General features: G+C 47.2%; 1 long non-coding RNA gene across 1 annotated transcript in view; it reads left to right on the top strand.

Annotated features, from left to right (window-relative positions):
* The window catches only part of LOC126527713 (uncharacterized), a 30,784-nt gene extending 14,287 nt beyond the window's left edge, over positions 1-16,497 (top strand). Inside the window, exons 4-5 of the long non-coding RNA XR_007598822.3 lie at positions 5,623-5,724; positions 15,230-16,497. This is a non-coding gene — a long non-coding RNA (uncharacterized lncRNA). The remainder of the gene's footprint in view (positions 1-5,622; positions 5,725-15,229) is intronic.
* The last annotated feature ends 11,143 nt before the right edge of the window (positions 16,498-27,640 follow it).

The raw sequence follows: 27,640 nt of genomic DNA, 5'->3' as shown, positions 1-27,640 counted from the left end.
TACCAACTTTTCAACGGTGGGTGGCCTTTTCGGCGGTTTTTTGAGCTGCTTCTCTTCCGTCACGCCGCGCTTCGCTCAGTCTGACGGAAAGGCCTAACCAGCGTTCGCCGGGTAAGGTTAATGCCGCCTCGTCATGACAGAGGGAATGGTCGTTGTAATGGAAGGAGACGATCTTCCTCTGGAAGAATTTGGTGCGGAGCACGGCTGGCGCTCCGCCGCTGTCAAGAAAAACGCCCTGCGCGTCCCTGGTCGCGACAGCACCCGTGAAGGGGCAAGCAGCGAGGGGCACCACGAGCGTCTCAATGGCAGCAGGAAGCCCATTAGCCTAAAGCACAAGATCATCAAGTCGTCGCGAATGCCTCAGCTCCCGAAGGAACACTGGAAGATTATCGCCCGCCCCAGGGGTGCTCTGGATGCTCAGAAAACGGGCTCCGCAAGGCTTGGTCGGCCGTCGCCACCGCGGCAGGACTCACGTCCGAGCAAGCTAGCCACGACATCGTCTGCCCCAACCCAACTATAAATATTATCGTCCTCAGCACCGCGTCTCGCGATAACGCAGATGCTTACCTAAAAATGAATTGCGTCACTCTGGGAATCGAAAAATACGAACTCAGCACTTACGAAGCCGCGCCGCACGCCACGTGCAAAGGTGTCATACGCCAAATTGGTGTGTCGGAGAGCCAGGCCGACCTGAAGCACCCTCAACCAGACAAATGCCTTAGCCCTGGGAGCGCCAGGGCTAATACGCCAATACATCACCTTCATTATTATTACCATCGTAATGTGTAATTTGACGTGTGTGCCACGTAGCGTCGATATGTAAAAACTTCGCATTGCAGTTCCGTTATATTCCACAAGGTGCGCCGACATGTAGCAGTTGCATATACCAGTTGCATACTACATATAGCTGACCCTGGATGTATCAGGCTAGGTGACCATTTGTCACCATCTCGTTTCGAAGGAGATGTCATCTATCAGCGCCATCATCAACAGCAACGTACCGTTCCATGGCTCAAGGGATGTGCGCGTGTAGTGAATTTTGAAGGACAGGAAGAGAAAAGTGCAGTGCCGTAACTGCCTCTCATAGAAGGACACCTCAACAGCACTGCACAGGGAAAGGGGAGTGAGGAGAAAAAGATCAGGGAGAGAAGGAAAGGAAGACGGGAAAAAAATAACAAGAAGGTTGAAGAAGCAATGCGGGGCTTACAGCCGCGCTCTCAGCTGCGTGTCACAACAAAAGTCAAGTTGGGCAGGAAGCACTTTCTTGACAATGGAAGGGTGGGCTGCCGGAAAGAGAAGTGCTCCCTCCGAGTCACAGGGCAATCCCACACGACGGTATGATGCAAAGAGCGCAGTGCGCTCAACATCGAAGGCCGGGCAGCGGAGCAGAAGGTGCTCAAGCGTCTCCTCCTCGCCGCAATCCAAGCACGCGGGGCTGCCTCTTCCGTGCAGTCTGTGCATTCTGGCGGCCGTGTTGTGGCAGCCGACGCGTAGCCGAAGGAGAAACGAGCGGTCCCAGCGGGAAAGACCCGCGCGGGGGAGAAGGCGAAGGCGCGCACCTGCAGCAACGCGTGGATCCGGGTGCTGCGCGCGGAGGATGCGCAGTATCGCCGTCTTGGCCACGTCGAAACGGGTGACTGAGCTGGCGTGGATGAAGCGAGTCGAGAGAGCTTGCTTCGCGAGGGCATCGGCCGCTTCGTTCCCGGGCAGGCCAATGTGCGCGGGGACCCACTGCAATGCCAAATCGCAGCCCTGATTTACGAGATGGCGCAGTTTTGATCCCACGCGCTGCACAAGCGGAAGACCGGCATAGTCCTTCCTCAGCATGCACAGAGCCGCACGCGAGTCCGACAGTATCGCGGCAGACGAGACACCGCACTGCTGAAGAAGTAGGTCAGCCGCGAGGTCAATCGCCGCCAGTTCGGCGACTGTCAACGAGGCAGGAAAACGAAGGCGGCACTGTCGAGACGCAGACATGTCTGGTGCCGTGCACGCGGCAGTGGCGGAACCGTAACTGGACACGGATCCGTCAGTGTACACTAGGAGTCGGTCGCGTAGATGTTCGAAGATCAATGCAGCCGTCTCCCGCTGCATGGCACACAGTGCTGTTTGTCGCTTGCTCTTGACGCCCGGGACGGTGATGTTTACGTCGAGGAGCGCGGAGGCGTGCGGCGAAGGTGGCAGGGGGTGGAGTTGAGGCAAAGAGGCGATGCGAGTGCTGAACTCGGTGGCACGCTGGCCCATGCCCGAGCCCTCGAGGTTGTGGAGGCGGCACACGAGACGCTGACCCTGTGGCGACCGTTGCAGACGCTCGATGTGGTGAAGCGCTTGTTGCCACGCGCGAAGTGAGGGCGGCCAGTTTCCCGCTTCTGTGAGAGTTGCCCCCCCTTGCGAGAAGCGGAGAAGCGCGTACATTTGGCGAACTGCGGTGCGGGTCTCGAAGTCGACGGCCTTCCAGTTGGCTTCAGTGGCGTTGGTGAGTGGGAGCATGTAGAGCGCTCGCGACGCTGCGATCGAGTTGTAAACTCGGAGCGCAAGATGCGGTGTGCAGCCGCGGCTTCAGGCGAGCAGGGAGCGTACGGCGCCTGCGCCTTTCCTGGAGTCCCTGCAGAGCTGTGTGGTGGCCGCGTTAAAGTTGAGGCGGCAGTCCATGTGGAGGCCGAGGTATCGGACTTTTCTCTGCCACGGGAGGGGGCTTCCGCCCAGCGAGAGAGTTGGCACTTCGAAGCGTGCACGGCTCGCACGGGCGTGAATTAGTAGTGCCTCGGATTTTGACGCCGAGAGCTGAAGCCCTATGCTGCCGAGATATTCGTCCACGGCGTTTATCGCCGACTGAAGTGATGGACGCACTTGACAGTCATGGTCCGTGGGCCCCCAAGCAAAAAGAGCGATGTCATCAGCGTAAATCGCCACACGGACTTTTAAGGCTGTCAGCTTCGGGATGAAATCAGGGAGCCTTGCGAGCGCCAAGTTGAAGAGGAAAGGGCTGAGGACACTGAGGAGATGCAGTCGGTCGGCCATCTGCAGGACTCCAGCACGTGCCCGAAGCGGCCGTATTGCCGACATTGCACCGGACGCGGCCTGGCAGGCATCACCCTGAACCCGAGCTTGAAAAGGCGCACGTGTTCACGGGGGACCGATTCCGCGTATCGGATGGTGATGGTGCTCTCCTCCCTCGTTACCGACAGCACGGAAACGCTCGACTCGATGGCTCCCAGCAGGTCTGTGTCCGCGGGTAAACCGACTACCCCGTGCAGGACGCCGGTGCTCTTGCCGCGCTCGGCTGGCAGTCAGGCAGTCACTGGGATTCCGTGCAGCTCAGTGACTGCCAGCAGCTCCTCCAGGCATTCCCGGGTGGTAGTATCGACTGCCACGATGCTGCGTTTATGGTTAACGCGAACCGCTGCAACACCGGGCCGCGAAGAGAGAGTTGCAGCGAGTGAGAGGCGCAGTGCTCTTCGGAAGGTTCCACCGGGCGCCGAGGGACGGAAGAGCACCGTACCGACGACCGCAGGGTCAACCGGGAGTGCAGCAGTCTCCAGGGCTCGTGCACGCCGCCGGTCCCTCTTTGACTGCACCAATGTAAAGTCGCACGTGGTGAACTCGCGGGCGGATGGTGTCGCTCTCTGTACTGCGGCTGTAGACGCGCTGGGCGTGACTAGGGTAGCGGGTGGGCGCCGCGTGTCGTCCGTTGCCCCGGGAGACGAACAAGAAACATGGGCAGGCAGGCTCCTTCCTCGTCTTCTGCTTCTTCTTCTTAGCAGCACACACAGGAGTAGCACACGGCTGGGTGCCGTGTGCTACTCCTGGCTGGGAGGAGACCTCGACGGCTGCTTACGTCACCTGTCCCCTCGTCCTCGCCCTCCGTCTTGCGGGCGCGTTTCCGGGAGCTGGACATATCCATGTCCTCGTCGTCGGAGGGGGGGAGCGGGACCGAATAATGGGGCTCCTGTACTGGGGGGCCGTCCTGGAGAGGCTCCGAAGCGGTACTAGGCAGGGGGGGATCCACAGGGAGATCGATGGTAGTGGCCCGTTGACTGAGCCACTGGCCCAGTGTACAAGTGGCACGAAGTTACAGGTCCTCCCTTGCCCGGAGTTCGTCGAGGGATGCAGAGCCGAGTGTCACTAGGCTCAAACAGGCATGGCGACGGTGGCGAACGCATGGCGGGTGCTCTCTGGGCGAAGCGAAAAACCATCTTGGTCCGAGACTTCAGAACGGCACGCAGCCCATCATATCTTCCGCGAAACGACCCTCGGACGTTGGACGCGTCGGCTTCGGCTCACAGTGCACGTGCAATGCCTGTTGCTCGTGCGGCACCGAGCGGTGTCGGACTCCTTTCACGCGCCGTGTGCCTGCTGCACGTGGGACAGGTGTTCTCCCCGGCGGACCGCCGTGGTCTCGCGCGGCATTAGGCGTAGCAAGGCGCGGGGTGGTCGGCGAAGATGAAGCTCGAAATCTTGACCAAAACGCACTCACATTTAATGTAGGTAGTATCCGCTGGTTCCTTGCATCTTGCTGATTCTATCGGTGCGAAATGAAAGGGGTGGGTGGCGTTTCTTGTAGAAATGAGCGCAGGACGCAGGACGCAGGAGCCCATGTGAGGCACGTCAGTACTCCACGGCCCCCTAGCGGTGAATGCAAGGGATGTGGCATGTGCGCCACGTAGTCTGGATACCTGCGTTTACTCTTCGGTACACGTTATGGTGTCTCCTCCCAAGGAACGAACCTGAAAAAGCGATTCGTAGAGCTACGTGCGTGGCTGCAACCATACAGCATTGGGCTCAGCAGACCGCTGGGCGTCACTTAATAAAAATCGTGCTACACCTTCACAACACCGTCTCACCTTGACGCCAGGTATCAGCAGATCCGTGGGTGTGCAGAATCGTACGCGGGCTATAGGGTAACAACCGAGGAGAAACGCCCTTTAATTTAGCTGTTATTTATCGTTATTTCTTCAGGAGTTCTTTTTAATGAATGGTTAACTTGGACGCTAAATACACATATGACCACAAGGTCGTCTCGATTCCCTCAAGTGATTGTCCCGTCTTCCATTTACTACTATACTACGAGTAGAGGAGGTGGTGCGGTCAACCGCCGATCAACCACGAAGGGAAGGCATGGATTATACCTCAGCTTATACCTGAGATTATACCTGAGAAGTAAAATGTCAGGCATCAAAGATTACTTAAGGCGAATACGATGTCAACGCTTGTGGTTTCCTCTTCCAGCTGTTCTTCCGGTGTCCATCGGGGAATATCGCAGAACTCGCAAACGAAGTACAAATTAAACACCATTTTGTGTCCTCATGTGCCATACTCGTCCAGCAACATGGCTTTTTAATGCTCACATTCAATTTTCATATACACGAAGGTCTCCTCCAAGCTTTTGTGCATTGGCGTTGCTTAACCATGTCTTCTGTATTGTCTTTTACTAAAGAAATGTCCTTGGCGTCGCACCTACCCCTGCGTTAGGTACACAACCCACTCCATATAGCCTGTGGCACAAAGCATGTTCCAGGTTCAAATATCCCTGTCTGTGCAATCTCGATCCCCTGGCCATAAAATACAAAGAAAGTACTGATTAAATCATTTAGCCTCGAATTTTCTTTTATCTCTTTTCAGCCTCGGCGAGACAAGCATGTTTCCTGCCATGGTCTACACATTGTGCAAATTCCAGTGATATGTGTTGTACTCACTATCCAACTCATTGTGAATGCCATTGTGGTAAGTCCTACCTTGCCCAGAAAAGTTTCACTTATTCAGGAAAAAATGGCGTGTATGCGGGACGCTCCCATAAAAGCGCCTTTTTCTTAATGTGGTTCCACCTAGGTATAACAAGATGGGCTCACCTTGAAAAGAACTCTCATCAATTTTGTGCCGCTTTTTAAATGCCTATAACTGTCCAGGGCGCTTGAATGTGAAATTTGCCGCAAAGGCCGTAATTAATGTGCACTCTTTAAACTTTCCCTACGCATTCTTATCGCTCTTAATATTCACGCATTCTCGCGTTCGCTCGAAGCAAATTATAGGGGTAGGGAGAGTTAAATTTACACACATCGTACAATTATTATTTTTTTCAGAATAAGAAAACAGACAGCGATAGACAAAGCAAACAAGGCTCTAAAAAAAGATAATAAAATACGAAAGAGATTTTGCTGAAAGAATGGGAAGCTTTCCCGTAATCTAAAGTAGATGTAAGCGTGAAATGGCTACCGGCAAAGCAGATCGGTTGGAGTAATTGCGACCATTACTCACAACCATTTCAAAGCCATCCGTGGCGCGCCGGACACTGCAGGCCTGGCCACACAGCGTGACGCCATCTCTCGAAGGAGGCGGCGCAAAACCGGTGCCGCAGAACTCACTGACTGATCGCATTGTGAAGAGCACAGATAACCTGGTCCCAGCGACAAAAGATGACACTCAAGTGTATGGGGCGCTGTATCAGCCTTTTCAACATTGTTGTTGCAAATTACGAATAAAACTTCAGCGTACTAGAAGTTACAGCTTGAGGGATATTATGAACAAAGATTATAAAGAAATCGGAAGCAATATATTTTTTTGGAATTGTTTGGGCTTTACCTAGCGTATCTTGTGCGGTCTTGTACAAGGTTCTGGGGGCCAGAGGCCACATTTTCTTAAATTTTGACTGATTGCACGGATTATCTCGTTTTGCCCTTTCTTGCCCCATTTTCGTCTTGAGTGCCCGCATAACGGCTCTTGATTTTGTCTCAAGAACTCTTCAAGGTCGTCGACAACGGGAGCTAAAAACACTTCATGGTCATTGTAACTTTCTTATACAGACTGTTTTTTGGTTTTTGTTACTGTATTTTTGTGTATATACTCAGCATTGTGATGCATTTAATTCTTCCGCAACCCGCCATTTACTGCAGACTATGGTGGGCTTTTCACCGGATCACAATTCATTAAAGATTAAATAACAAGGTTTTGCGTGCAAAAATGACATTCTGATTATGAGGTACGCCGTAATGGAGGAATCCGGAAATTTCGACCACCTGGGGTTCTTTAACGGGCACCTAAATCTAAGTACAAGAGTGTTTCCCAATGCATTTAAAAGTCGCCCTAATATTTCTTGCTCTGTAGCTTTGGATTGCGCAGTTTACCTATATAATGTATTTGTACATTCCGGAACAATAAATTATACATTACTCACAAGCTTCCATCTAATTCCACGAAATATAAAAAGTGCCACAGTTTTCTTTCATGAAACACATCCGGAAGCCCTTCTACCTTCTATTACGCATGAAAGGAATGAAAAAAAGATTACCCGAGAGTAAAACTCACAAAGCTGATAGACAGGCCTCAGAGGTAAACATTTACCCACATTACACATAGCGCGCTCTCTTATGATGGAATGTGTGATTCGTTTAACACATAGTTCACGCAAAACGCTCAGAAACACTGCGGATAATGGACATATAACACCTTCGAAATCTTTTTCGTGTAATATTTTGCAAACTTGGTAAACTAGTAACTCATTCTAAATTTATTACATCACCCATAAAATTGGTTATATTTCCCTGAAATATGAACCCCGCCGTAAAGTCAGTTCTTTCACGATATGGAACAAGCTTCGTAAAACGACTCCTAAAGCATGCTTCTAAGGATCTGGAATGCGTACATGAGTAATTTTCTACCGACGCTTTAATTATGTTGAACCGTTTAACCACTTTGGTTATGTCAGCCACAACGTTTCTCCAAATTGCCAACAAATATACACAAGGCGCTTCATATAGTTTATCGGCTAAGCCGGAGAAAGCAACAACGTGCCTCTTATGTTTTCAACGCTCGCAAATACCCTGCTTAATTACAAAGTTTGGTGCTCACTGTCCATAGCCTGTCTCAAGTTCTATGCTAATGTAAAGTTACTACTACCATTGTTCTTCTAAGGAGAGCGAAGCAGCTTTATGAGCTTGTTCGCTGCCAAATATAACTCTTGCGAAAAATCTAATGCGGGAGTCGCGAAGACGACGACAGACAAAGAGAGAAACACCCACGCAGGGCGTTCGCCCTGCGTGTGCATTTTTTCTCTACTCCGCCGTCGTCTTCGCACTTTTCGCATCAAATCGTGCTTAACCAACACGCCCAGCTATTCATCCTAACGATGAATAGTCTAGATGTTGTTTGTAACTTTCTATAGTCACAGTGCACATTCGATAAAAATTGACGGCGCATCCATCCTTTGGAGATGGTTGGCGATGTTAATCCTATCATCAATGTATCCTATAATGCGTTCGTATTCGGTGTAAATGGCGCGCTGCTTATGTACCATTATCAGTGGCACACACCGAGTAGTATATACCGAGTGCTAGGAAGCGTGTTAGGAAGCCATCTCTTTGGTAACGTGCAATGAGAACTCGTAGGCATTTTAGTTCTAAATGACCCAAGTTGGCGTCAGAGAGGTTCATTGATGAACATCACATACTCGGTGGCACATTAAATTATGGGGCTTTACGTGCCAAAACCACTTTCTGATTACGAGGCACGCCGTAGTGGAGGACTCTGGAAATTTCGACCGCCTGGGGTTCTTTAACGTGCACCTAAATCTAGGTACACGGGTGTTTTCGCATTTCGCCCCCATTGAAATGCGGCCGCCGTGGCCGAGATTCGATCCCGCGACCTCGTGCTCAGCAGCCCAACACCATAGACACTGAGCAACCACGGCGGGTACCCAGTGGCACATAGCCAATGACTAAAGTTGATCCCCTGGTTTGTTTGTAGCCGGGTTCCCTGAGAACAGCAGCCTAATGCTCTACCCATTAGGCCATTGACGACCCAGATACCAAAGTTGGCGCGAGAAAGGTTAGCCGAAAACAAACATACAAACACACATGCCGAAAGCTGGGTTAAGTTCCCAAAGAATGCTTATTGCGCTAAAGAAGTGACCAACGCTGCTGCCGAAGCACTTCCGCTCTGCCACTTCAAACGACAGCAGCTCGTTCCCCCTTAGTGTTTAGAACGGCTACCTTTTATTGCGGCTTCCTATTTTATTCTTGGCTTGGCTAGGTTTTCACTGCAGTAACTATATACGCAATTTCAATCCGGTTAAAAGAAGAATTTGCACGATTAGCTGAGGCTGCGAGGGTTTGGTTCTGGGGATGATCATGACTTTTTTTTTCGAATTCACTATAAACAAACCCATGTGATGCAGAGCATTTCTCAACAATGCAGTGGAGACGAACAAATGTCAGTTAGGTGTAGCGCCAGTAAATATGGGTGCTTCAAGCCCTCAGTTTCACAGTTCAACTCTGCCAATAAGCCGAGTCGCGAGAATGGTGTATATCGCAGATTTCAGCTCAGTACAAAGTTGAACTCCATTTCAGGTTTACTGTATCTTAGGTTTACTGCAGTGCAGTCACACTGCCTGAAAATTGGCGCCTACGTTGATTACATTAAAATCGTTTTGGGGAGCCGTCACCTTGAAGTCACCGGCTGGTACTCCTTGGAATCACCGTTTCTCTAATTGCACTGGTATAAAATTGCTATGAGCCATTTACCTGAAGTGAATGAAAGATACAGAAAATCATTTATTAAAATAAAGGAAAACTGCAGAGTCCTTCGACAAGGCCAGGGCATGGGTGGTACTCGCCACCGATGACATGTTGAGCCCAGGTTGGCCGAAGCAAAGGTCTGGGCTCAAACTTCGCGCAGCTTCGCCAAAGTCAGGGTCAGGAGGGTCAGCTTTATTCGTCGATCATGTCGTTGAAGTTAACGATTAATACGTCGCCCGGCGCGATGTTGTGCTACCTCAATTTTCTCTGCCTGAGTATGCAAATATTCTGTACACAAATTTTGCTTGACCTTTCAAACAAATATGAAGCATAGAGCAGAGCCTTGCTATATATTTTCTTGCCGGTATGCTACTGCTTCCGTTTTAACTGTTGTCAGTAACGCAGAAAAACATTTTAAAAAATGTTTCGCATTGCGGCATGAAGCAACGACATAGATGGCGCTAGTCTCTTCGTTTTTTGTTGAACAAGCACCATATCACTGCCGCAATCCGCGTCATAATTGTGTAGTCTATATGGTGTTGCTGCGACAGCCAGCGGGTTTAAGAAAATAGCGTAAACTTTTGTAGCCTATCCTTAGGAATCAAGATCGAAATAATATTGATGCAGGAAAAATTCAGGCGCACAGGCCCACACGGTTACTTATATAGAAGTCATAGAAATGGCGCCCAAGGAGCGGCCAGAGTCTTCGTCATCTTCTTCTTGAGATGGAGAAAACTTCTTCGTTCTCTAACAAGGATGAAATCTAGCGACGTAAACAGCATCACTACTTATATCGGGAGGCATTCAAGACTCGCCTTTTCGTGTGACCTTTCACGTCACGTCAGAGTTGGCGCAAGTTCTGGTACGGATCAAGTAACGCGATAGGAGTTTTTCGGACAATCTGATACGACGCGAATGAGTCCAGAGGAGCACAAGAGCACCAGGGGAAAAATGAGCTTCTCGATGCCGATGATCGTAACGGCACTTTTGAGAACGTTTCTAGACAGGAAGGCGATCACAAGCGATTAGTCGGGACTGGGCGGCCAGGGTAATAGCCTCACGGGCTATACGCCGTTGTGGACTGTAATTCGTAGCGAAGCAACCTGCCCATGGGCAATGCAGGGTCGCGGCCAAACAAAGAATGGTGAAGATCTGGCAGTGTCGTATGACACGTGTTATAAGCAAAGGTGATCTATAAGGCATAGCGACGTCTCTTTCACGATGATAATCTGAAGCGTACATGGCAACAATTGAGTTAGCGTGCGGTTGAGGCGTTCTGTGAGGCCATTCGTTCGAGGGTGGTACTCGGTAGCACAAGAGGGGAGCAGATTATAGACGACCTTCGATGTGAAGTGACGGCCGCGATCAGTAAGTAACTGGCGTGGACCACCTTGGCACAGGATTGTATCATGAAGTAGAAAGTCGGTGTCCTACGTACCGCAGCTGGTTGGAATTGCTCACGTGATGGCATATCTTCTTGCATAATCTGTTGCCACTGGAGTCCACTTGTTTCCTCTGGTGTGAATAGAAAAAGGGCCAGGCAGGTCCAGCACCAAACGGAAAATTGACCCCTTGTGGACGTCATAGGTTCAAGTAAACTAAAAGGAGGTGCTGCAGGCGTTTTCCGGCGCTGGCACAGATCACAAGCAGAAACAAAACGGAGCACAGAGTGATAAACTCCAAACCAGAAGAAGCGGTGTCTGACACGGTTGCATGCACGAGTTACACTCAGGTGTCCAGCGGTAGTGGCGTCATGTAGCTTCTGAATGACGGCGAGTCCGAGGAGCCTTGGAACGACTAGCAGGAGCTTGGGACCATCAGAGTGGACGCTGCGACAATATAAAGCCCCCTCATGCAGGTTCGACATCCGGTTCATTCACACGATGGTGGGACATGCAGTCAGCGTCGTAATGTAGACGTCTTAATTTATACAATGTGGGGAATCCAGGGAAAACACGGGGAACGCCGGAGATGGAAATTCAAGACGATGAGCAAAACGAGAACAAGGTGAAAGCAGGAGGCAACGTTTCGACAAGTAGACTTGTCTTCTTCAAGGCGACAAATGGGGCCCTATAACGTAAAACAATTACAATATGTTTTTATTACAATCTCCTGACGTCAAATTTGCTTAACCACCGACGCAAGCGCGGGACGGTCATCCGCAGGGTTGTCTGAAGCCCAATCAAACGCTCTCCTCGTACATGGAGGTCACTTTTGTTTGCCTGAAGAACCAATAACGTTGCCTATGGATGGATAGAAACAACTTTATTTTGAATCCGGCAAATTTGACGACCTGGGCTCAGGTGTCCCATGAGGGGACTTCGAGGCCTTGCCTCGTCGCCGCCTCTCGGGCTTGCTGGACAGCCCACTCTTGTGTCTTGAGGTTGGAGCTGCGCAGAGCGGCGGCCCACGTCGACGCAATAGCCTCCGGAGCTACTGCCATTGTAGCTGATGTAATCCGACACTCCCACATAGAGATGCGAAGTGCGGAAAAAAACGGGAAAATTCCGGAAAAAACAGGTTTTTTCTCGTTTTTTCCGGCACAGTTGGAAAAATTGGGCAAAATTTCCGCGGGGAAAAACGTACAGAAATAAAGCTTAGGCGACACCCAGCGTTGAATGTGAAACGGAAACACTGAACGCGAAACCGAAACGTCGCACATGATACCTAAACACCAAACGGCGGCTGGCCACTCGCCATCGACGTCACATAATGTCAGCTCCAGCGTTAGCGTAGCTCCGTCATTCGGGGGCGGTTTCTCATGGTTTGGTTCCCGTTATTGTTCAACCTTGACTTTCCGCCGTACACGTGTGCAACCTGTGGCGGAAGTCCGCATATAAAGCCGTGTGGAAGCAAATTCTGCAATGGTACGGCCAATTTCCGACGTGTAGATGCCCTTCAAGGTCGGGGAGACCGTTGGCGGGATATGGGGATCCGCTGTCACTGGATCTCGGAGCACAGTACGCACATGAACCTCGAAGTTGGAAAAGTGTACTCCGATGTGGCAGAATACAGGACGAATTCAAGCATATGGTCAAGGTCCGGAATATGGGCTTCGGCTAACCACATGCCTCCTTCAACATGGTGGGAGGGAATCTGCACGAGTAAAACAGTGATGCCTCTGGCTCGAAACATTTTACAGATTCCACCATCATCAGCTGCTTGTGAGCGGAACTGGTCCGACTTGGCCAACATTCATACTCTGCGAAGGAACAGGCTGCGTAATGAAATGGTGCAAAAGCTTGTTTTTGTACACGCACATCTCAACATAATGAAGAATGCTACAGCTGAAGTCAGTGATATTGACTCTGAATAAGAGGTAGGACTTCATCGTTTTACCATCTCGACCAATGTTTCCATAGTCGAAGCCACGACGAAATATCCACAGAAGAGACATTTCAGTGTTCTTTGTTCCTTGTTTGAAGTGCCGTAACAATTCTAGGAAGCCGCACCGATTCACAGAGTACTGAACGCGTTCGCGGTGATACTTCTGGTCTGCCTTCGATCTGTTAAACCCTGCATTCCTTTGTGAAAAGGCAGAAAGCATTTCACTCCTGTTATTTACATAAGGAGAGTTATGGCTTTTGACATTTGCCAATAAACTACTGCCGTATGCTAAAAAAAATTTGTTCTTTTCCATTTTATCCAAAATTTCGCGAAAAAACGTGAAAAAAACAGGTTTTTTTCCGATTGCTCAAAATTTCCGGAAATTTTGCATCTCTACTCCCACAACAAACATTGCCTACACTGAGCGGCTTGTCGTATCTAATTGGCTGACAAGAGGCGAGAAGAACGCTCAAGTGGAGATAGATTCGATGGGGCAGAGCCAGTGCACTGAAATCGATAATCGGGTGAAGAGGCTGGTTTCGGCGTCTGCGATTGGTCCGATTTCCCTTACTTAGCTTGCAGTGACTGGTCGAAAATTGCGGCGACATGCAAAGTAAGCTTAAGAATGACGTTAAAACGGATCCTTAGCGAAGAAGAGTTGGCAGAATGAGGTCGTAAATGTGCCGAAAGTGCTCATAAACGTTACACGACCACGCAAGAAGTTTTATTATACGCAAATAAACCCATGCTCTCCGGCAGGTGCGAGTAGCCAGCGCCTGAGCGATCGGCGGCAGCCATCTTTTATTCCTTTCGGAACGGGGCAGCCTGTGGCTATACAGAAGAAAATTAAATTTTGTTCGGCATATTATTTCATCTCTAATGCGTACATGTCACATTGACGCGGTGAGTTTTCGCGGTTTTGTGACGTCGCGTGACAAGCAGGTGAAGTGGGTGTAGCCCGAAAACTTTTGACCAATAGCCGGGGGCTAATGGCGACAAGGCGTCGAATCAGAAATAACTGTTTTTCTTTTTTCGGGCCAATCGTGTATAACCAGTGTGTACACACCATATCAAATGGGGAGGTATCGTGGTTTTCGTGACGTTGCGTGAGAGACAGGTGAAGGGGCGGTGGTCCAAAAAAGTTTTTGACCTATCGCGGAGGGCTGATAGCAGAATTGGAATAGAAAAGTTTGGAATAGATTTACGTTATAGCGCCACTGCGTTCCTCGCCACAGTATATATAGGTGGGGTTCTTCTAAAGGGGAGAGGGTGTAAGGCGGGTGGGTACGGCAAGGAGCGAAGGTGTTTTCGAAACGCCAACCCACCTTCGCTCGTGGCCGCACCCACCCGCCTTACGCCCTCTTCCCTTTTGAAGAAACCCACCTATATATACTGTGGCGAGGAAAGCATATGTCGCCTTGAAGAAGACAAGTCCACGTTGGCTCCTGGTTTCTCCTCGTTCTCGTTTTGCTCACAATATGGGGAAGGTATATTCTTGCAGGCGGAATGCCCAACGAGCAAGGCGTCCTGTTGTTTCCTTGAAAACGGGGAGCCGACAAAGGGCGGGGCGATCAGTTACGACGCTGAAACTGCGACCGAACAGGCGTGGTCGAAATTTCGCGACCGCTCATAGGAGCGCTAGGCATTCATATTCATTGACTGAGCAATTTCGTTCGGGTGCAAAAAGAAGGCGGCTGGCATAAGTGCTGACGCAATCTTCACCCCGTTTAAGCTGGCCGAGGATGGCGCCGATGCTATCTCGCGTCTGTGCGGACTTCAATGGGAGCCGAAGGTTCAAAATGAAACAGAATCGGCGAAGTTCTTAGCCACTAAATAAGGGTAGAAAAGGCATGGGCTTGCTGTGGTCCCCAAGAAAAAGGCGCCTCTATCTTGAGAGAGTCGGTGAGCGGACGAGCGATATGGGCAAAGCTTTTAACATAGCGACAGAAATACGAGCATAATCCCATAAAACGTGGCCATCTTTTGCTGAACGTGGAATAGGAAAAATGCAGACAGCGGGAGTTTTCTCCGGGTCAGTTTGTACTCCCGGTGCGTTTACGAAATGTCCGAGCACAGTAGCTTCGCAGTAGTCAAAATGGCACTTGTATTAGTTCAGCTGAAGGCTAGCACCGCCAAAGGCTGTGGGCATACATTTTTTTTTATCTTGTTAAGGTGACGGTACCAACGCAGAAGACCAAGAGTTCCCCTCTTTTTACCAACACAACCTTGGAGCTAACTTTTTTGCAAGTTTATTGTTTATGTGAATTTTCCTGTATTCGGTTTGTACTGTATGCGACTTGTAAGTTCTCAAACTAGTCCATTATTATTAACGTTTCACAAAGACTTTTTGCATTTGTGACACTATTACAGGGCATTATTACTTCGTTTTGCAGAGGTCAGGCACAGATCGCCGCTTCGAAGTCCACCACAACAACGCCTGGGCAAGCACCGGATGCCAGGAAGATCCTAAACTTATGAACTGCTCTTTGGCAATGCTCAGATCACATCGTGTACTGGTGTTCAGGAATACAATACTGTATGTTGAAACAGGAATTAAGAGCGTTCGCACTAGCGTTCTAATACTTCTAAATCTTGTAGGTCTTCCGAAAAATGGCAATAGCGACCTCCTCGCTACGTTCATTGTAATGCAAAGGAGGATTCTGTTTCTAGGGGTACAAGATCGATGTGTCTCGTTGCATCTATAATGGCACGCCACCCACTGAAGCTTACTAAAGGCGCCGGAAAATTTGTAATGACAGTCTAATACCCCTGTCACACTGGGAGTTTTAATGTCATTCGAATCGAATGGCATTCGGTGCAACGAATGTCATTTGCCCGCGGAGGTGCTACACTCGAAAAATTAATGTCATTCGGTGGCGATATCAATGGCGATAATTCCGAAAAATACGTGGCACCGAAAGTAGAACAAGGTAGGTATAAAGTGCTTGCATAAGCAATCCATATATTTAAATGTATTTTTGGGACGTCACTTCACTGAAAAAAAATATTTTAGTAATGCCTATAAAAAAAGGTTGTTCTATTTGAGACCATGTGGCCACTATAAGCCAAAACAAGGCTTAGCCACCTGAGTAGCCGATAAATTGAAAACAAACAAAATGGCTGACATGACGATGCTGGACGACGACGCTAAGCGATTAGTTGCTGCGTACTTTGCATTACGAGAAGGCGTAATAATCGGAGGAAGCGATTAGGCGTTCTATGGCCGACGAGCAGAGTGGCGGCGGCATGGGCGGCGGCCAGATGCTGCTGAGCTGGAGAGTAACAACATTTTGCCACAGCCGGCCGCACATATTTTGCCTCTTTATTAAAGTAACAAAACCATTAAAACACGCAAACGTTATTATTTCTATACGAGTACGGTTTTCAATTTGCAAATACTGTGTCCTGTTTTGCTTAGTTTCTAGGGTTGAGAGTACACATTCGCTCCGAGTGCGAAGTCGAATGAGTTTCTCGAACTCATTCGATTGCGGAAGTCATTCGGTGCTAATGGCATTAAATATCGCTGTGTAGCAACCGGATAATGTCATTCGATGCTAATGCAATTCGGTTCGAATGACATTAAAACACCCAGTGTGACAGGGGTATTAGACTACCTGATTTTGTTTTGGGATTACGCGGGGAAAAGCACTGCTCAAGCAAGAACAAGCTAATTATGCATCAAGACATTTTGTTGCTATAGAGACACTATTCGGGACTAAAACAGACGTCAGGGGGTGCTGTGAAGTCCAATGAGCAGCATGGCGGATCCAACGAGGTCCCGGCTTAAACAGTCTTTGATAATTTCCATGCAGTGTGATGTCGGTTCGCGTTGCTTTGTGGACGGATAGCGGGTACTGGACGCCCGAGCACATCATTTTAGACAGTACGAAAGGTACACATGGCAATGATGCTGACTTGGTTGGGCTGGTGAGCAAACCTCCGGCGCGATAGTGAACTATCACGAGGTTCTTGTGCAAATAGCCGATGTATTCTGCGCCCATTAGTCATGGAGGCGAGGTGCCTGAGTACTGCTTCATTGCCACAAAATTGCAAGCACGTTCCTTCTATTTTGATACACTGTTGCAGGTATCCCGCCGTCGGGGCTTAGTGGCTACTGTATTGCGCAGCCGAGCGCCAGGTCGCGGGAGCAAATCTCGTTACCGGCAAGTCCCCTTTGGCTAAGTAACTACAGCGACATGCACGGAAGCGGATGGGGGAAGACGGCTGTGCTTTACAGCTTTAAAGAAAGACCGTGGGATAATGCAACTGCTTGTCTTCTTCTTCGAAACCTGTTTTGTGGAACTCTAATTCTGTAGAAATGGAATCCAGAAAAGAATCAGTTACGATACGCTGACCGAGCTCACATCTTTTCAAGCACAAAAACTGGTAATAAACAAGATATCATTCTAAACCAAGCTTGCAACAAGGAATATAAAAGCGAGTTTAACTCTTTGTTATGTGACCTAGCTAAGCCTGCGTGACGAGGCTGTGACGAAGCTCCTGCACTACTTTTGCTTTCGGAAAGTTTCTGTTAGCGATCTTAGATGGAAGATATGCACAAAGTGACTGCTACTTTGCTTAGCAATAACTAATTGCGTTAGGTTACTTACCGTTTCTTTCGTAGAGCGCAGAAACTAGAAACATAAAAACTGATGGATCTGCTTGCAGTAAAAATACAGTATTGTACAGCAGATGCAGGTTTTTCTTGTGGTGCATCGCTTGATCTCAACTAATTGCTGCCCGCTCATCATGTGCCACCTCTTCTGCTTGCTTTGTAAACCAGTGAAAGGGAAAATCTGCTTCTGTGCAAACTAATTTATTTACCTCTTGCATGAATCTTATCTAATTTTGTATGTCATGCATACTTGAAGTGTACTGCATTTTAATGGACCAAAACTGTGTTTGCTACGGAACTGCTGATTTCTGTCAGATCCTAATATGAGATGCCATTGCTGCGATATTTACGTACTTTCAGGTGAACGATTTTATTCAAATGAGCGCGCACTAGATTTCTCTAATTAGTCGGGTAGCGAATTTAAGCCGTAAGGAAGGCTTACTGTCATGCCACCCAAGAGGTACTTTTCATGCCAGCAATGTATACCAGTGCTTAAACAGAAATTTCCCGACGTTATGCAAAAGCATGAGAACTCCCATGTACCATTTTTTTTATATATACCATACGCGGTGGCTTCACGTTGTGCATCGGATGTAACCCGCTATATCTTCTTCATTCAAAGAAGGATTGAGTGCCGTGTAGGCATTTTTGTAAAAGGTTAGAGACTTGTATTTCCATCTGGTTAATAAGCACTCTAGAACACTACCAAATTGCTTAGCCGTGCGCATTGTTAGGTGGCGGCTCCATCGTTTCCTAAGCGCTCCCGATTGCAGTACTATGGCCACAGAGGCTACGAATGGCGCATCTGCTCCGACCTACCTACGAGGTTTTTTGCGCTGCCGCTAGGTGTCACTTGAATATCGCATGTTCATGGACAAACGGAAGAATACACGATTACACGGCCGTGACTCTCAACCGATCCTTATTTGGAAAGTCGCGCTCATACTGTGTGATTTTTAAGCTCAAAACGCTGTTTGCCAGCGACAACAATTTATTCAAAAAAACTAAGTGACCCAAGAAATCTTTATTTTGACAAAATGTGGGCATTATTAAAGGCAATAAGCATGCAAATTTCATGTTTGTGTAGAATAAAAGTTTAATAAAATTTTGTATACCTTTCATTTTGGCCCATGTAGAAGTATTATACGAAACGCCTAAATGTTTTCACTATTCCGCGGGCGCACCCCAAACTGCAGATATCTAATCTTCTGAGGAAATGTCGAACGCTTTACGGATGGTGCGTACTTAAAGCTTCTGTAATGTAATGTAATGAGGAGGGAAGATAACCGATGGTCATTAAAGGTTACGGACTCTATTCCAAGAGAATGGAAGCGTAGCAGGGGCGACAGGAAGTTCGGTGGACGGATGAGATGAAGCAGTTTGCAGGGACAACATGGACACAATTAGCATATGACCGGAGTCGTTAGAGAAGTATGGGAGAAGCCTTTGCCCTTCAGTGGGCGTAGCCAGGCTGATTATTATTATTATTATTATTATTATTATTATTATTATTGTTATTATTATTATTATTGTTATTATTATTATTATTTCATTTTTTTAATCATCTCTCATCAATTTATGTATATATATATTTTTTTTTGCTTTGTCTATTACATTCATAGGCACGGTCCTACAAGCCAACTGAGGCTTAGACCGGCCTGCTTGTGTTATTTTGTATATTTTGTGGCAATAAATATTATTATTATTATATTATTATTATTATTATTATTATTATTATTACTGAAAGTTCTATCGACAGCGAGAGATGATAACGGCTTCCTCGGGTGCTTTCTGCGTGCGCTGTTCTGTATCTTAACTTCGAAACTGTAATCTTCACTATTTAGGACATGTTATCGGAAAAAAAATTATTGTAAGTATCTGGGTGCCTGTAAAAACGGTGTGTATATTTGGAAAGAATCAACTAATACAAAATGAATCTGTACCTGAGCAGAGAGGTTCACGTGAATGGAGAAATTGTTTCGCTCGTCATCGATTGCACAGATATATAAGCTGGGTAGCATTGAAAAGAAGAAATTTACAATGGAGTGGCTGTATCCTGTGGAATGAATACTTATGATGTCTTTCCTTACAAATATTCGTAAATTTCTAAGTTTGACGAAGTGTGAACTGAAAAATTAAGGAATAGATAAACTATAACAATTCTATAATCTTCACCAGTGGAAACATCAAAAGTGGGGAAAATTGCCGTGTTTTTCATTACTCTTAAAGATATAATTTGAAGTAGAAATTTTCCAATATAGAATTGTGCACTTGAAAAATTTCATATATTAGCCAGAAAATTATAAAATTATACATCATGTGGCTCCGCTTTAGATGCTCTAACATGCGCAGTTTAGAAAGCCGCAATAATTGTTTGGGCTTGTCGTTGCGGATGTACAATTTTGTGAACTTCGTGCTGCCATTTTTGTAAGCCCACTGGTCCTTGACATTTTTTTTCTGTGAGAAGTACTAAATAAAGAAATCTGCTACCTGTGGTTTGTAGAATTTAACTTTCACAGCCACTTGCAGCACATTTTATTCAAGTCTCTACAGCGCTTGTCTCGTGCATGCACTTGCGCATTTTACATGTATTTGAATTGCAAATTGCATTTGACTCCGCACTTTACTTGCTTCTTAAACGCTGATATCAGAGAGTTCTGTGCTTGCCGTTTGCGGTGTGACAGTGCCAAAATTGGAACCTTATGTCTTGAGCAAAACGAGAACAAGGTAAAAGTGGGAGCCAACATTCCGACAAGTGGACTTATCTCTTTCAGTGCAACATATGTCGCCTTGAAAAAAACAAGTCCACTTGTGGAAACATTGGCTCCCGTCTTTACCTTGTTCTCGCTTTGCTCATCTTTCTGAATTTTCATCTCTCGCCTTCACCGCGTTTAATCTTATCTGTTGAAACATTTACTACAAGGTAGCCAAAGTTAATATCGCACTGTTTGACAATAGCGCGCGTGCAAACTAACAGTAATCTCAATTATTCCCTGTAAAAATGGCGGAGGTGTTTAACAAAGGAAATGGTCGGGGAACTCTAGTGTGCCTTTAAAACTTCTTAGTGATCACTGTGCTGCAACGGCGCGAGCTAAAGACAACATTTTTAAATAAATGCAATTCATTCGAATTTGTCATGACCCATGAACGCTTCCAAAAATACAATTGGGGAGGCTGAGCGAACGTGAAATAGGCTGCCACGCGAGGCTGTCTAGGTATTGGCGAGAACACTGGATCGTACTGTTATGCGAGGCATGAATCTAATAGAGCGCGCATTGTTGACCGGCGGGCATGATTTTTAGTCATGATTCCTACGGATAAACTGAACAAAATATTGCAAAAGGCAAATGCCCGAATTGAGCTCTATAAAAGAGAGAAAGGAGAAAGAGAAAAAAGTGGAGAAGCGAGCTATAAAAACTGGTTGACAACCCAGTGCTGGAGAGAGAAGGTGAATGGGAACGAAGATCACACAAAGAAAAATGCCCTCATCCAAAATAACGTTCAAATAAGCAACACATAGACGCTATACAGAACATTACTTTCAAAGTTTACGTCTGAGAGAAGAGACGCTCGCATATGAAACCACTGGGAAATTCCTAAATTTGACTGCAAGTTGCTGGGTACACTATACTAGCAGATATAGCGGTAAATTGTGGCGATAAATTTCTTTTCTATCCGTCGACGCACGCTTGACTTCTGGAGAAAAGCTGTGCTATCACTGCAGGCTCAGTCTGCGTCACAAGCGGCAACGCTCGCCCTAAGCTTCCTGACGGTGCCCAGGCATTTATTTCTATGTGCTCCACAAAAACTGAAAAATTACAATGTTTTTCTCCACAAGCTGCATCGCCAAACACATGTGTTTTGTTGCTGTTATTTCTCTGACAGGTGTTATATGTCAGGGAGCATTCTTTGTAAGTGCTATTCTTGGAACAAATTTAAAGTATCTGCTTCTCCCATGACAATGAAAACTTGGTTTTCGAAACCGGTCAAGCTGAGGAAAAAGAAGTCCGAAAGTAAGTGGCAAAACGCAGCTTTACCATACGAATAGTGGACCTTACTTTGTGTAAAAAGTATAGTTATTGCAGCATTCTAGCAGCTGCTTATTGTGAAGTGTGTCGGAAGCCATACAGACAAAAAAAGCCAGACCAGACAAAATTTGCATTGCGTCTTCGTCAGCACCGTGACGCATGTCATCCTCCCAGGAGTCATAGGTCGGCGCACTCACTCATGAGTGCACTCACTCACACTCACTCGCACTCATTTCAAAGGTGTGAGTGCGAGTGAATGCCAGTGAGTGTGAGTGGGTGTGAGTGCGAATGTGAATGAGTGCCAGTGAGTGTGAGTGGAGGTGAGTGCGAGTGCGAGTGTGTGGCAGTGAGTGTGAGTGCGGGTAAGTGCAAGTGCTACTGAGCGCCAGTGAGTCTTAGTGGAGGTGAGTGGGGGTGAGTGCGAGTGTGAGTGACTGCCAGTGGCTGTGAGCTGAGGTAAGTGCGAGTGCGAGTGAGTGCCAGTGAGTGTGAGTGGAGATGAGTGCCAGTGAGTGGCAGTTTATTTATTTATTTATTTATTTTATTTTCAAATACAGTTGGCCGTCTTGGCCGTAACAGGGTGAGTACAAAAATTTTGCACATAGCGTAAAAAATGTAAACCCCTTACAAACGTAAATAGGATATGAAGCAATGAATGTTAGAAATACAATGCAAAACAAATAACCAAATCTAAATACAATATTTTGGCTAAGAAATACATGTTCGTAACATTGTGACAGTGATATGGGAAGCAGCATAAAAGAAAGACTATTGTATGTATTTCTAGAATAGTGTGACAGCGTTTGCACGACACTACTAAGATTCAATTTCATAAAAGGTTTTTAACGCGTTCCTCAAAGATTTTAATGCTACTCGACTGCAACACAGACACCGGCAAACTGTTCCATTCCATAATCGTTCGCGGAAAAAATGAATAAGCGTACATGTACAGATATGCTTTTGGAATTGATAACGTGCAATGATTGCTTGACCTAACATTTCTAGCCTGCCTGAGGTGAGTGTGAGTGCGAGTGAGTGCCAGTGGGTGTGAGTGGGGGCGAGTGCGAGTGTGAGTGAGTATCAGTGAGTGTGAGTGGAGGTGAGTGAGTGCCAGTGCGTGTCAGTGGGGGTAAGTGCGAGTGCGAGTGAGTGCCAGTGAGTGTGAGTGGAGGTGAGTGCGAGTGTGACGGAGTTCTGTGTGAGTGGAGGTTAATGTGAATGTGACTGAATAGTGTGAGTGGAAGTGAGTGTGATTGTGGTGAGTGCTTATGAAGTGGAGGTGAGTGTGAACGTGAGTGAGTGCCTGCAAGTGCGAGTGCAGGTGAGTGTAAACGTGAGTGAGTGAGCGCAGGCGAGTGTGAACGTGAATGTGAGTGGAAATGAGTGTTAACATAGTGTTTACGAGTGAGTGGAGGGGAGTATGAACGTGAGTGTCAGTGCAGGTGAGTGCGAACGTGAGTGAGTGGAGGTGAGCGTGAACGTGAGTTATTGAGTGTGGGTGAGTGTGAATGTGAGTGAGTGCTTGTGAGTTGAGGTGACTGAGTACGAGTGTGACTGGCGGTATGAATGTAAGTGCTTATGTAAGTGCTCATTTTAAAATTTGGCTTTATGGTGTACGCATTACGCATGATTCTGCGAACTTCTCAGATAATATTTTCCAGGATTTTACTTTCCAAAACAACGATATGATTAAGAGGCGTGCAGCAGTGCCGGACTCCGGATTAACTTTGAACATCTATGGTGCTGGCATTTCCCCCCCATCGAAATGTGGCCGCCGCAGCCGGGGATCGAACCCGTGTCCTTTAGCTTAGCAGTGCTACTTTTCAAATAGAGTTGCGCTTGGCAGAACCAGAAGAATAGTCTCAGCCGATGGCACAAACATAAAAGCCAACGGATTCTATTATGCTCAGTTCGACATGCCTACTGTTTTACTGGTGTATATTCTAGGATTACAGGTATTCTGGGCTGTTCACCATGGTTGCAACATTCCCGCCAAAAACTGCTTTGGTAGCAAAGTGAAATAAAATCTGCCAAAATGTTCCAATTAACTAGTTTCTTCAGAACTGAAAAAGCTAAGTGTACAGACATACATCTTTAGCGGGCTTCCCCTCGTCATTTGACACTCGCCCTCCCAGTTTTGGCGCTCGCTCGGGAGGCATAGAGCAGCTTGCATAGAGTTACGCAAGATGAGATATTAAATAAGTTCTGTTATTTGCGCATGTGTTTTTATCCTATTTGATAGTGTGTAACACATGAGGAAAAATGAGAGAGCGCTGTTAACCTGTCCGAAGCAACGGAGTTTACTGCATTTCAACAAAATATCTGCGTTTCTTCGGTTTTTTTTTTTTTGTTTTGTCGTGTTGTGTTGGCTCTCTACTACTAGCCGGAAATGTTTTGAAGCCGGGGCCCTTTCTCCAGCCCAGCGAAACTTGCACGTACCACGTTGCTGTAGTGTATACAGTTTTCTCGTGTCCTCGGCATTAATTGTGCGAACGGCTCTTCCGCTGAATCCTCGTTGTTAGGTGGGCCAAGGGTAGAAAAATATTTCCTTTTCTGCAGTGAAACGAACGCGGATTGAAGACGCTCAAGTGGGCGAACGGAAGTCGCGTAGCGTTCATTTATTCCCTTAGGAATACTGCCGATCTCACAAGAAATCGTTGCAGGGTGGGCATACATACAAATACAAAATGAGCGCAGTCAAGTCATTTATGAAATGAAAAGCGCTAAAACACTAGCAGAATTAATACATGAAATTATTAGTAGCCATACGCTTGGTACGAGTAAAAATTAGAAATCACGAAAAATACAATGGCAGGATGTGCGATGATGCGATCAGGTTATTCAGCCAAAATCCCGATGCAGATAAACAAAATGTGCACAGAAACTGTTCAGCATGTACACTAATTTCCACCATAGCTAATGTTACGCTTCGCTTGTGTCGCAATTTAATATCAGGCATTAGAAGACCTTTGCAGACGGCGCCTAAGTGCCGAAGAGTCGCCGCATGTATATATATATATATATATATATATATATATATATATATATGTATAGTTCAATGAGTTCTGTGGGTCCGGTGCATAGGTAGTCTTAGAAACGATGGTGCACACTTACGAAAATTGCATCTTTAATGTGTTTAACGTTTCGGCCGTGGCACGGCCTTCGGTATTCTGACGAAGGCCGTGCCACGGCCGAAACGTTAAAAACATTGAAGATGCAATTTTCGTAAGTGTGCACCTTCGTTTCTAAAACTATATATATATATATATATATATATATATATATATATATATATATATATATATATATATATATATATATATATAGAAGCGCGCGCGCGCTTGTGTGTGTGTGGTGCCTCGATGGTGGAAGGATTAGTCTCTCTAGGTCGGTGTTCCGCGCAGAGCAGTGCATAGACACTACAACCCAACAGAAGAGCTAGTGTAGGCGCTCACAATGGTCATGCCAACGGTTACACGCTGGCTTGGTTCCGCTACCAAATTGATTGAAGGGAGCATGACACTGCGTCCAATTGGCTTTGTCGCTTTTGCGGCCAAATGTGCTGCGTGCCGCTCGGATCTCTGGAGATCTTGATCTCTTCGCATGAGTAACGCGCGTTTCGTCGATACTAGGACAGCACGACGGCAGCAATAGCAACAATGCGCCTTGACTGTCTATATAATCGCTATTGCAATAAAATGCATTTTACACAGTTAATATCTGTACCCCCCTAGGTTACGGTTGATTTGTAATAATATTGTACTAAATTTGTACTACTAATTTGTATTGTGGCAGTGCTATGAGATGGCCACGTATAGTGAGGACTAGTGAAGAGCATCGTGCATGCGAGGCGCGGTGAAAGTGTGGCTAAGTCAATTTCCCCTGACTTCGGCTCAGTCTTTGTAGGTACATGTCGCAGGCCACTCAAACGTATTAGGCTGATAATTAGGTAAAGTGCATGTGAATGTCGCCGTGCGAATTATTTCAAGCTACGTCGCAATCGGTAATCGTTGTTGTCGTTTACAGCTTCGCAGACCAACCATTTTAACAGCGTGGATTGGAGACCAAATTTTTAATGAACTTTTCCCGTCCCAACGTGGGTGCGGCCCCCGACCGCTGCCGACCACTAAGCCAAGAGTTGGTGGGGAGGGGTTCCTCAGGACTCAATACAGTTTTTCCTCCTCCTCCGCCAGCACCAACTGTGAACCACTGTGTGTAAAAACACCAGACAACAAAATATTCTTATTTTTCTACTTTTTCTTACTGCTTCTAGGTCACCTCGTGTGGAGTGCTATTGTCAACCGCGCCACATAAACATGTGCCATAACTTCTAATCAGACATGCGCCAAAAATTCCGTGTCCTGATCTTTATCGCCACGTAATGGTCTGTATGAAGATATTTTTGGCACTTTAACGTTTAATGCTATATCACTAGAAAGAAAGCTTCTGTAATGCTATTGCAATAAATAATTCTTGCTAGTCGGACAAGGGCGGCAGTAGTAAGGACAATACACGCCAACTCGTTCTTCTACGAGGTCTGAATTGCTTTTTGTGGTTCTTGCGAAGGCCTCTGGTAAAATGACTTATAATTGACCAGTGCTTCTTGTCGGTTTAGTATATGCGTTCGCAGCCATGCGAGTCATTTACCTGGTTATCTGCGCCGTGATAGCAGTGGACGCAACACCGACAAATATAAGTGAGTACAGCATATTTTATTCTTAACAGTTGAGCAAGTCTGCAGGGTTTGTGAAACGCGAATTGTAGACTTTTGTTCTGGAAAAAAGCTCGACAAGGGGTACTCTAACCCAAACAAAAAAAAGTCACCTGATTAACTTGTGCAGAATAAAGAAAACAATGTGCATTTACAGGAGCGTTGCGTCCCCGACAGCTGTTTCGGTGGTAGCAAGGAGGACCTTCCTCTCAACTCTTATATCCGGAAATTTGCGCTTTGGTCCCTCCTCTCGCTTGTGTACCCGGCTAATGGAAAATTACTGTTTTGTTTCAGTCATGCGTCTACCTCCGCGTTGTCACTTTTCTGTATTCGGGTACGCTTCCCTTCCTTTATAGGCATGATAATGTATTGCCCAGTCTTGTGCGTAGGGTACAGAAGCTTCATTTTACGCGGAACTGGACTACTTGAGGGTAACGCGACGGCAGGAAACATCGCGGCTTTGTCTCGCTTTTTCAATACCGCAGTAGCGCGTGCAATTTTCAGCATACCGGCCAGTGAGTGGTTTGCCAAGGTCACCGATGCCAAGGGCACCGACTTGAGACAGTTGGTTTGTTGATGTGAGAAATGAAGGGCTAACTGCAGATGTAACAAATATTGTTTTCGCTATCATCTTGAACACCAGCCCGCAAGCGATCGATGGTACTACCAGTGAGGAATGATGCCGCCAGGAGTGAAAGATTAAACCGAAGCAACTTTGGCGCAAACTTAACTGGTCACCCCTTCTTATGTGGTGAGATAAGAGGCGTCCAGAATTGTTTTTATTGGGAAGCGTTGTTTTCCATGTTGCGCCATTTTATTACGGGTAAGCGGGAGGACGAGCGGTGCATCTCGCCGTTTAATGGGCCGATACCGTGTACATCTCGTGTATAGGTCTGGTCGCCTACACAAGGACGCCGACTGCTTGTCCCGTTACCCTGTACACACGCCAGCCAACGCCGACATGGACGCCTCCGAAAGTGTTTTTCCATTTCCCAGCTTTTGGGCATGGCCAACAAACAACGCCATGACGCTACTTTGAGGACCCTCATTGACCGCACTGAATCTGCTCCTACTGATTCATCGTTACGGTGGTTCGTTATCAACAACGCATATTGTAACGACGCAGTTTTCATCCGCATGGTCCTCACCTTCTCCTTGTCGTCCCTCAACACCTCCGCTCAACCGTGCTTCAGGAGCGTCATGACGCCCCAACTGCCGGACACGTTGGGTTTGCTCGCGCTTACGACCGCGCGCGCCGCCGCTTCTACTGGCCGGCCTCGCACGTTCCGTACGGCGCTATGTAGCTACTTGCAAGCCCTGTCAACTTCGCAAAAAGGCAGCGACGCTTCCTACTGGGTACTTACAGTCGATCGACATTCCACCTGAGCCATTCTATCGCGTGGGTTTGGATCTCCTTGGCCCTTTCCTGAGTCCTGCTCCGGCAGCAGGT

This window comes from Dermacentor andersoni, chromosome 4, assembly GCF_023375885.2.
Source record: "Dermacentor andersoni chromosome 4, qqDerAnde1_hic_scaffold, whole genome shotgun sequence".
In the NCBI taxonomy this organism is placed as follows: domain Eukaryota; kingdom Metazoa; phylum Arthropoda; class Arachnida; order Ixodida; family Ixodidae; genus Dermacentor; species Dermacentor andersoni.
Note: the sequence above shows the minus strand (reverse complement) of the source record. Positions and strands in the feature narration are given on the sequence as shown.